At 45.6% G+C, this 11,584-nt stretch overlaps 1 pseudogene; it reads left to right on the forward strand.

Moving 5' to 3' along the window:
• The first annotated feature begins 7,746 nt into the window (after positions 1-7,746).
• LOC124551585 lies at positions 7,747-7,864 on the forward strand (annotated as a pseudogene).
• The last annotated feature ends 3,720 nt before the right edge of the window (positions 7,865-11,584 follow it).

Raw genomic sequence — 11,584 nt, forward strand, 5'->3', positions numbered from 1 at the left:
TATCATTTAGCTATAATATAGCAGGTCAGCAACTGGAAGCAGTGAATTCCATAAATTATCTGGGAGTGGGCATTAGGAGTGATTTAAAATGGAATGATCATATAAAGTTGATCGTCGGTAAAGCAAATGCCAGACTGAGATTCATTGGAAGAATCCTAAGGAAATGCAATCCGAAAATAAAGAAGTAGGTTACAGTACGCTTGTTCGCCCACTGCTTGAATACTGCAACAGTGTGGGATCCGTACCGGACAGGGTTGATAGAAGAGATAGAGAAGATCCAACGGAGAGCAGCGCGCTTCGTTACAGGATCATTTAGTAATCGCAAAAGCGTTACGGACATGATAGATAAACTCCAGTGGAAGACTCTGCAGGAGAGACCCTCAGTATCTCGGTGCGGGCTTTTGTTGAAGTTTCGAGAACATACCTTCACCGAGGACTCAAGCAGTATATTGCTACCTCCTATGTATATCTCGCGAAGAGACCATGAGGATAAAATCAGAGAGATTAGAGCCCACACAGAGGCATACCGACAATCCTCCTTTCCACGAACAGTACGAGACTGGAATAGAAGGAAGAACCGATAGAGGTTCTCAAGGTACCCTCCGCCACACACCGTCAGGTGGCTTGCGGAGTATGGATGTAGATGTTGATGCACGAACAGTTCGACGATGTTTGCAGCAGCATGGACTTTCAAGTCTGAGAGCGTGGCAGCGGTTACCCTTGACGCTGCATCACAGACAGGAGCGCCTGCGATGGTGTACTGAACGACGAACCCGGGTGCACACATGGCAAAACGTCCTTTTTTCGGATAAGTCCAAGCTCTGTTTACAGCATCATGATGGTCACATCCGTGTTTGGCGACATCGCGGTGAACGCACATTGGAAGCGTGTATTCGTCATCGCCATACTGGCGTATCACCCAGCGTGATGGTATGGGGTGCCATTGTTACACGTCTGTCACCTCTTGTTCGCATTGACGACACATTGAACAGTGGACGTTACATTTCAGATGTGTTACGACCCGTGGCCCTACCCTTCATTCGATCCCTGCGAAACCCTACATTTCAGCAGGATAGTGCACGACCGCATGTTGCAGGTCCTGGATACAGAAAATGTTCGACTGCTGCCATTTCCAGCACATTCTCCAGTTCTCTCACCAACTGAAAACGTCTGGTCAATGGTGGCCGAGCAACTGGCTAGTCACAATACGCCAGTCACTACTCTTGATGAACTGTGGTATCGTGTTGAAGCTGCATGGGCAGCTGTACCTGTACACGCCATCCAAGCTCTGAGTCAATGCCCAGGCGTATCAAGGCCGTTATTACGGCCAGAGGTGGTGGTTGTGGGTACTTATTTCTCAGGATTTATGCACCCAAATTGCGTGAATATGTAATCACATGTCAGTTCTAGTATAATATATTTGTCCAATGAATACCCGTTAATCATCTGCATTTTTCCTTGGTGTAGCAATTTTAATGGCCAGTAGTGTAAATCGGAGTTCTGGTTGATACTATGTCGACATACAACGTTCGGTACCGATCTGGAGGTTCGGGTGTGAGCACAACAGAGGCACAGCAGGGGTCGGCGGCAAAAGGTCCACGTGGAGGGAGGAGGCTATTATAGGCCATTCCCTCTGCGTGGGAGGCACCCTAGCGACCCGGCAGTGCGGGCGCGCCACAGTGCCGCGATATCAATACAAGCCCCTGCGCGCGTCGCCGTGGCAACGCGGATGCCGTCGCCATGGCAACCGCCGCCGCCGCCGCAGCGCCGAGAGGGAACCTGTTTCCGCGGCACCGGGCACCCCCTGGGCCCCGTCGTCATGGCAACGGCACTCTGCCGGCGCCGACGGTCCGAGGTCGCGGGAGGGGATCGAGTGGTGTCGCTCGAGAGCCGCCCCCGCCTCCGACGTACTTAGGCACCCGGCTCCGCCGAAGAATTCTGCAGCAGCGCGCGATAAGGGCGAAAGTGACAACGGGCGAACAGTGCCGTCGCCCGCAGTCGATCGTACGGAGTCTTTTCGCAAATACAGTAAAGGAAACAAGTATTCACACACTAGAGCGTGGAAAAGTAAACTGCCTTTATTGACATTACGAAACCAAAAACACTAATTGGATATGCACTATACACACTGGCTGGTCGCCAATGCAGCTATGCTGGTATATAGAACGAGAATGAACAAGCCTTTACAAAGCACAATACAAAAACGTCTGCCAAGTTCTCTACTGCGCTGGGAATTAAGTAATCATACACCAACAGAAAATGACACTTCTAACGAAGCCAGAACATGTTTAATACTTCGTATGGATACCCTTCCGATGTAGTACTTCTCGCAACCTCCGTGGCATGGCATGGACCAATTTTCTTGTAGTTTCCGACGTGGTACCTTCAAATTCTGAAGGGGGCAGGGGTAAAATACAGGGACCGAAAGGCTATTTACAATTTGTACAGAAACCAGATGGCAGTTGTAAGAGTCGAGGGGCATGAAAGGGAGGCAGTGGTTGGGAAGGGAGTGAGACAGGGTTGTAGCCTCTCCCCGATGTTACTCAATCTGCATATTGAGCAAGCAGTAAAGGAAACAAAAGAAAAATTCGGAGTAGGTATTAAAACCAATGGAGAAGAAATAAAAACTTTGAGGTTCGCCGATGACATTGTAATTCTGTCGGAGACAGCAAAGGACTTGGAAGAGCAGTTGAACGGAATGGACAGTGTCTTGTAAGGAGGGTATAAGATAAACATCAACAAAAGCAAAACGAGGATAATGGAATGTAGTCGAATTAAATCTGGTGAAGCTGAGGGAATTAGATTAGGAAATGAGACACAAAGTAGTAAAGGAGTTTTGCTATTTGGGGAGCAAAATAACTGATGATGGTCGAAGTAGAGGATATATAAAATGTAGACTGGCAATGGCAAGGAAAGCGTTTCTGAAGAAGAGAAATTTGTTAACATCGAGTATAGATTTAAGTGTCAGGAAGTCGTTTCTGAAAGTATTTGTATGGAGTGTAGCCATGTATGGAAAAACATGGACGATAAATAGTTTGGACAAGAAGAGAATAGAAGCTTTCGAAATGTGGTGCTATAGAAGAATGCTGAAGATTAGATGGGTAGGTCACATAACTAATGATGAAGTATTGAATAGAATTCGGGAGGAGAGGAGTATGTGGCACAACTTGACAAAAAGAAGGGACCGGTTAGTACGACATGTTCTGAGGCATCAAGGGATCACAAATTTAGCATTGGAGGGCAGCGTGGAGGGTAAAAATCGTAGAGGGAGACCAAGAGATGAATACACTAAGCAGATTCAGAAGGATGTGGGTTGCAGTAAGTACTGGGAGATGAAGAAGCTTGCACAGGATAGAGTAGCATGGAGAGCTGCATCAGACCAGTCTCAGGACTGAAGACCACAACAACAACAACAACCTTCCCACTCTGTAAGAAGAGCCTCTTTCAAAGAGGCCTTACTACGGATGTCGTGTTTTCTCACTCCACAAGTGTTCGAACTACAGACCTGTATCATTGACGTCGGCTTGCAGTAGGGTTTTGGAGCATATACTGTATTCAAACATTATGAATCACCTCGAAGGGAACGATCTATTGATACGTAATCAGCATGGTTTCAGAAAACATCGTTCTTGTGCAACGCTATCGACATGGGATCTCGAGTTGATTCCGTATTTCTAGATTTCCGGAAAGCTTTTGACACCGTTCCTCACAAGCGACTTCTAATCAAGCTGCGGGCCTATGGAGTATCGTCTCAGTTGTGCGACTGGATTCGTGATTTCCTGTCAGGAAGGTCGCAGTTCGTAGTAATAGACGGAAAATCATCGAGTAAAACTGAAGTGATATCAGGTGTTCCCCAGGGAAGCGTCCTGGGACCTCTGCTGTACCTGATCTATAAAAATGACCTGGGTGACAATCTGAGCAGTTCTCTTAGGTTGTTCGCAGATGATGCTGTAATTTACCGTCTAGTAAGGTCATCCGAAGACCAGTATCAGTTGCAAAGCGATTTAGAAAAGGTTGCTGTATGGTGTGGCAGGTGGCAGTTGATGCTAAATAACGAAAAGTGTGAGGTGATCCACATGAGTTCCAAAAGAAATCTGTTGGAATTCGATTACTCGATAAATAGTAGAGTTCTCAAGGCTGTCAATTCAACTAAGTACCTGGGTACTAAAATTACGAACTACTTCAGTTGGAAAGATCACATAGATAATATAGTGGGGAAGGCGAGCCAAAGGTTGCGTTTCATTGGCAGGACACTTAGAAGATGCAACAAGTCCACTAAAGAGACACCTTACACTACACTCGTTCGTCCTCTGTTAGAATATTGCTGCGCGGTGTGGGATCCTTACCAGGTGGGATTGACGGAGGACATCGAAAGGGTGCAAAAAAGGGCAGCTCGTTTTGTATTATCACGTAATAGGGGAGAGAGTGTGGCAGATATGATACGCGAGTTGGGATGGAAGTCAATAAAGGAAAGACGTTTTTCGTTGCGGCGAGATCTATATACGAAATTTCAGTCACCAACTTTCTCTTCCGAATGCGAAAATATTTTGTTGAGCCTAACCTACATAGGTAGGAATGATCATCATAATAAAATAAGAGAAATCAGAGCTCGAACAGAAAGGTTTAGGTGTTCGTTTTTCCCGCGTGCTGTTCGGGAGTGGAATGGTAGAGATATAGTATGCTTGTGGTTCGATGAACCCTCTGCCAAGCACTTAAATGTGAATTGCAGAGTAACCATGTAGATGGGATTAAAAAATGGTTCCAATGGCTCTGAGCACTATGAGACTTAACTCCGGAGGTTATCAGTCCCCTAGACGTAGAACTACTTAAACTTAACTAACCGAAGGACATCACACACATCCATGCCCGGGGCAGGATTCGAACCTGCGACCGTACCGGTCGCGCGGTTCCAGACTGTAGCGCCTAGAACCGCTCGGCCACCCCGGCCGGCCCGATGGGATTCAGGTCCGGACTCTGAGGTGGTGTTTTAACAGTGTGTGGAGTGTTGTAGAGCAACCACAGCCGGACAATTTGCGCCGTATGTTTGGGATCATTGTCCTGTTGGAAGTAATAATTTCTAGGAAGACCCAAGGCGTCAACACTCTGTTTGAGAATGTTCATATACACAAATCTGTCCGTGGTACCTTCCACAAACACTAATTTTCCGACACCGGAGGCTGACATACAGCCCCATACCATCACTCCAACACCTCCGTGCTTCACCGTGGGTTGAATGTTGTTTCGGTAGAGGTCTGTATTCGGTCTTCCCCAGACTAAGATCCTACCACCATTGTGCACGATATTAAATTTTCTTTCATCACTAAACAATACAGTATCCCAGAAATCTACTGTCTTGGATACGTGCTGTTCTGCGAATTCCATCCGCCACTTCCTGTTCTTTTTGCTGATGTAGGGCTTTCGTCTCGGGACCCTGGCTCTGTAGCCCGAACGATTGAGAATGGTACGAACTGCCCTTGGAGTGATGTCCTTTCGGAAGTGGTCATGTATATATGCGGATAGTGTCGACGCTGTCGTTTTCGGGTTTTTCCTGGTGATTCTTAGTAGCATTCTGGTCTCTCTTGTTGTAAGCTTCTGCGGACGACCGTGTCGTTCACTGTTTATTACTACATGTCTGTCCTTATATCGCCTAATGATAGATTGCACAGTCGCTCGGCTTCGTCCTATAATGTTCGCAATTTCGGCATACTTGTGTTGAAGATATTGGGCGACAACGATGTTTCATTCCTCAATGGTCGTTTCCTTCCCCTTGCTGTTCCACCGTACCCACACGTCCGACGTGCTGTTGCTTCACGGCTGCCACACTACTACACAAGTGTGGCATGCACTCCGGGGCTGCGTCAGCCGTTTGTTTGGTTGAAAGTAGTCCGCTGTATGAATACATTTTGCCCCCGTCTTAGACCGTGCGGAGTGCAACATATTTCATTTTCACAGAATAGATTCTTGGCATACTGGAAGCTTCATTAACAAGAACATGGTTATCTGACGCTACATCATCGTACTTATTCGTATCGGCGCTGTGGGTTATTTACTATCCCAACACACCATCATAGTTTGTCACAACCTACTGTATGAATTCTTATTTCCATGACTGTATGCGGCTCGCTCGAGAAATATCCCGTTCGTTATACTGTAAGCCACACATCGAAGAAGAACGGAAATAAAAGATGATTCAAGAACGAGATTAGAATTCACGATGAAAGGACATCAATGATAAGATTCGCTGATGACACTGCTATTCTCACAAGGGGTGGCCACAACGTTGGATCACGGATTTACTTCAAACTTTGTACACCTTTAGTAAGCAATTAAAACGACGTACTGAACAAGTAGTAAGGTGCACTACTCCTGCAATTCTGAGAAAATTGCAAGAGAAATTGTACGCACCTATTATGCAAATGATGTAGCTGTGCTAAGGTGAAGGCTGTAAGAAGTCATTATGGTCACGTGTTTAGCTAATGTGCATACGAAGAGGCTCGTGGATAAGACGACGGTTCGAATCCTGCTAATACTTACATTTTAATCTATATTTCTTCATCACTGGTCACATTATTTAATTTATATGACACTGAAGACATTATATATATATATCTCTCTCTCTCTCTCCCCCCCCTCAGCGATCACAGGCCCTGTAGACCACGCGCTGCATCAGCGATCTGCTTCCACCGCCTTCTGTCTCTCGCAGCCTCTCTCCACCCTGCGGAAATTCCTAATGCTGCGATGTCCTCCTCTATGTCATCTTTCCGCCTTGTACGAGGTCGGCCCAATGGTCTTGTTGCCTGGAGAGTTCCTTCAAATGCTTTCTTGGTGATTCTGTTGTTTTCCATTATGGCCACATGTCCAGCCCATTGCAGTCTCCTATTTTTTTAATTTCTGGATGATAGTGGGTTGCTTCATTAACTGATAAATTTCACTATTCTTTCGAATTCTCCATACGCCATTCCCCAACACAGGTCCCCAGATTTTTCACATTACTTTTCTTTCGAAAACATTCAGTTATTCTCTTTCAGTCTTTGTAAGCGTCCAGCTTTCTGAACCGTACAGTACTGTGGTGCAGATAATAGTGTTTCATATCTTCATCTTTGCGGTGATGGTCAAAGCTTTACTTTTGAGTGGGCTGCTTAGTGAGAACAGACATCTTGACCCTGAGGCTATTCTTTCATTTATATCCATTGTTATGATATTTTTACTGTTGAAACGTGATCGTCGGTCAATTTCAAAGCAAGCATTTGGGTTTATCTCTAGGGGGCTCGCAGAGCTCGGGAAGAGGTAATATAATGAAAAAATCCTACGTGATTTTCCATGAAGTTGTAGAGTATTTCATACGTTATTTGTATGTTTGCTATTTTTAATCAAAGTTGCAAGGACGACGGACAGGCTTGGAAAGCCCAAGTCAAACCTAGATAAAAGATTATGTGAATGAAGTTATTTAGTAAGCCATAATGTGCCAGTCCACACGAGCAATGTACGATTACTCGTCCGACGTTCTCTCGACGTGAACGCTGCAGTATGGTATTTGTCATACAGACATGGAAAACAAACTGTAACGCCATATACTACATCGAATGAATGCAGTTTTCTCGCCTTTACAAGCAACGTTCAGAGTTTCTAAGGGAAAACGCGGCTCGCTGATATTTTGAAAGATTCCTCTTTCTTCTGATAGTATGGATTAAGGTTTAAGTTTGAGCGGGAGTCGAACCGTCACCTCATACACGTTGCACCTTATTGGGCAACGGCCTTGCCGCAGTGGATACACCGGTTCCCGTGAGATCACCGAAGTTAAGCGCTGTCGGGCGTGGTCGGCATTTGGATGGGTGACCATCCAGGCCGCCATGCGCTGTTGCAATTTTTTGGGGTGCACTCAGCCTCGTGATGCCAACTGAGGAGCTACTCGACCGAATAGTATTGGCTTCGGTCAAGAATACCATCATAACGACCGGGAGAGCGGTGTGCTGACCCCACGCCCGTCCTATCTGCATCCTCCACGGAGGATGACACGGCGGTCGGATGGTCCCGGTAAGCCACTCGTCGCCTGAAGACGTAGTGCTAGTTGCACCTTATTACTTGCACATTATGTTGTGGCCTACTAAAGATGCACAATGTTTGAAGTAAATCTGGGCCAACTAGAGGTGTACAAAGTCTGAACTAAATTCGTGAGCCCAACGTCGTGGTCTCCCTTTGTCGGTTGAAGTGAAGAAGAATTAAAAGTGTGCTCTGAATGGAACGAAAACTCTAATGAACACGCACTGTGGACTGAGAGTAAACCGAAGGGAGGAAGGAAGATAGAAGTGTTAGAGTCCAGTCGACAACGAGGTGATAAGGAACAGAGCGCACAAACTCTGATTAAGGCTAAGCGCGCGCACAGGTGATTTTGCAGTCGGGGCAACCGCTGTCCCGGAAGTACATTATGGTGTGCACACAGCGCCAGGAAAAACCGCTACTATTTCAGTACCGCCGTAGATTTAATCGAAACAACCGGGCGGTGTGGCCGAGCGGTTCTAGGCGCTACAGTCTGGAACTGCGCGATCGCTACGGTCGCAGGTTCGAATCCTGCTTCGGGCATGGATGTGTGTGATGTCCTTAGGTTAGTTAGGTTTAAGTAGTTATAAGTTCTAGGGGAATGATGACCTCGGAAGCTGAGTCCCATAGTGCTCAGAACCATTTGAACCATTTTTCATCGAAACATTTTGTTTCGTGGCTCTTTTACTAGGAAGAACAGCGAGGAAACAGCCCAAATATCGTTACCGGGTGTGCCCAATTGTAAGTTACTCCTGTGCAAGCCTCTTCACCCGCAAATAACTACGGCAGCCTACATCCATTTGCAACAGCTTACTGTATTCATTCCTTTATCTCCATCTACAACGTTTAACCCCCCCACACTCCGTTCCATCACCAAACTGACGATTTATTCATGGCTCGTGTCGTATCAACCGACCCCTTCTTTTACACAAGTCATGCCATAAATATCTCGTTTTCCCCCAATTCTATTCATCCTCATTAATTACTCGATCTACCCATTTAACCTTCAGCTATCTTCTGCAGCACCAAATTTCAAAATAATCTGTTCTCTTGTTGTCAGCTGCTTATCGTCCAAGTTTCACTTTTGTACAAGGCTGCACTATAGACAAATACAGGGTGTATCAAAATCAATCACCAGATTTTTAAAAAATCATAGCTATTGTGTTAGTTGAGATATGTGCATGAACAACATACTGTTGGAAAGAGCAAACTCTCAGACATTTACATGGTTCCCGCTAGGTAGCAGCAGTGTGCGCCGACTTCAATTGTGTAATCCGCTCATCATAAGAATAAACCTGCTGTAAACATTGCACTGTGTATTCTTCCGCGTTTGCTGGAACCTCATTGGATTTCCGTTTCACGTGAGCCAAGCTGTCTAGAGTACTGTCAAGTACGATAATAAGGGTACGTTTTGTGCTGTGCGTTATGCGCACATCGACTTTGTGCTAATACGGGGCAACAAACAGCTTTACCGGCCCATTTAACTTGGACAGCACTGGCCGGTCAGCTTGTACAGCTAGCCTGCAGTGACGTGACCAGCTGCAGTTCACACGTAAAAAGAGACGAGCAGAGCAGCAATACAGCTTCGAATGCCATTTAATTTTTAAGCATAATGAAATAATACACTGCAAATCTCCCACAATACGCTCCTTGTACGAAAACCGCAATACGTTATCGTTTTTAGCTAACGTACTATTGTGATTAAAAACAAGAATGATGAAAATTCCTTACTCACACAGGGTAATTTTCTTGCATAAGCTGTGTGTAACCTAAGAGAGTACTGAAGGATTTCTGTATAGTTAAATACTGAAGCCACTGAAGGTATTACAGTCACTCGTCTAGTAATCTCTTAGCTCCTTCCTCATCCGAATCCGAGAAATACATTTCAGTTCTGGAAGTGTTACCTGCTACGTTGATAACGAGCCTACAATAACGGAATTCACGAGGCTAACCAGGCGCAGTATTTTCTCCTCTTTTATGACGAGCCATTCTATATCCGGCCAGCGTTCGGCAGCGACGTGTGGAAAAGCTGCGTGCGTTAGTTCCAGTGAAAATGGTGTCGGGATAACAGAAAGCGTTTAGTGTTCTACGTTTTGCTAAGTGCGGGTCAGTAATAACCGTTCTGCGTGACTTTCCTACTAGGTATGGTGTGGATCCTCCTGCAGCACAGAGCATTAGACGATGGTGTGAACAATTCCGAGAAACAGGTTGGTTGTGTAAAGGCAAATCGCCGGGCCGTCCCCGAGTGAACGATACAGACGTCGAACGTATCCGCCATAGTTTCACAAGGAGTCCGCAGAAATCCGTTCGCCGTACTGTTCGACAACTCACCATGCCCCCAATATCCGTCTGGCGTGTGTTGCGTCGACATTTACATATCAAACCATACAAAATTCTGCCACTGCAAGCGCTTCGTGAAGGTTACAACAACGCGTGGAGTTCTGTAATATCGTTCTCGGCAAGACGGATGATGACAGCTTTCTTCCACGCTTAGTATTTAGTGACGATGCACACTTAAATGGAAAGGTGAAAAGTCAACGTGAGACTAAGGGGTAAGGAACAATCAGATGAAGTTGCGCAATACGAGAGGGACTCTCCAAAATTTAATGTGTTTTGTGCAGTTTCGAGGGTTTTCTTAGCCGGGAACTCTGTTACAGGAAGCACTTATCTCGACATGCTTTAAGAACTTTCTCTTCCCACAGTTGGAGAAAGATTCGAACGACTTCGTTTACCAACAGGATGGGGCACCGCCACACTGGCAACTGAAAGTGCGGGAATTTATAAATCAATGGATTACTGAACGATGGATCAGTCGCATTTGACCAGATGATTCAGCCTTACATTACTGGCCTCCAAGGTCACTGTATGTGATTATTTCTTGTGGGGCTAATAAAAGATTGTTGATGTGCCTCCGATAGCAACAACAATGAATGAATGGAGACATCGCATAAACAGCAGCTGTGGAAACTGTTCAAGACAAGCTCGCTGCAGTGTGGGAAGAATTTGAATACCGCATTGATATATGTCGTGCATCACAAGGTGGGAATATTGAACTCCTATAAAGGGTACGAAAAGAAACCAGTTTCCTGTTCATCAAAAAACAAAATTCATTGTGTATGTTCATTAGTTCCAGAAATATAGAAATGGCAAATCGGATGATTCTTTCTGATAAACACTCAAAAATACTTCCTAACACTTAAATCTATATTAGATCGCTGTTGTCCGTATCGCAAAGCCAGATTCATGTTGCAGTGGTCTGAGTGCATGACAGTGAACTTACGTTGATGTCCGTCACCAACTTCACCCAATCTGAAGCCGATGGACAAGGTCTGGGACGCTACCTGGAGCCAGCCAGCTCCGCGCTCACAAACCACCGACAGGTATGATTTACGGGAATTACGTGACCTACTGCCGAAAACCTACTAAGGACTTTTAGAATGCTGCTGTACGGCGTTCCGAAGGTGAACCAACATGCTATCAATCATGTGGACCTCAAGTGTTTGCTTATCGGTGTATGTATCAGTTTAATTACATTAGCTGAGATGAA

This window comes from Schistocerca americana, chromosome 9 (genome assembly GCF_021461395.2).
Source record: "Schistocerca americana isolate TAMUIC-IGC-003095 chromosome 9, iqSchAmer2.1, whole genome shotgun sequence".
Lineage (NCBI taxonomy): Eukaryota > Metazoa > Arthropoda > Insecta > Orthoptera > Acrididae > Schistocerca > Schistocerca americana.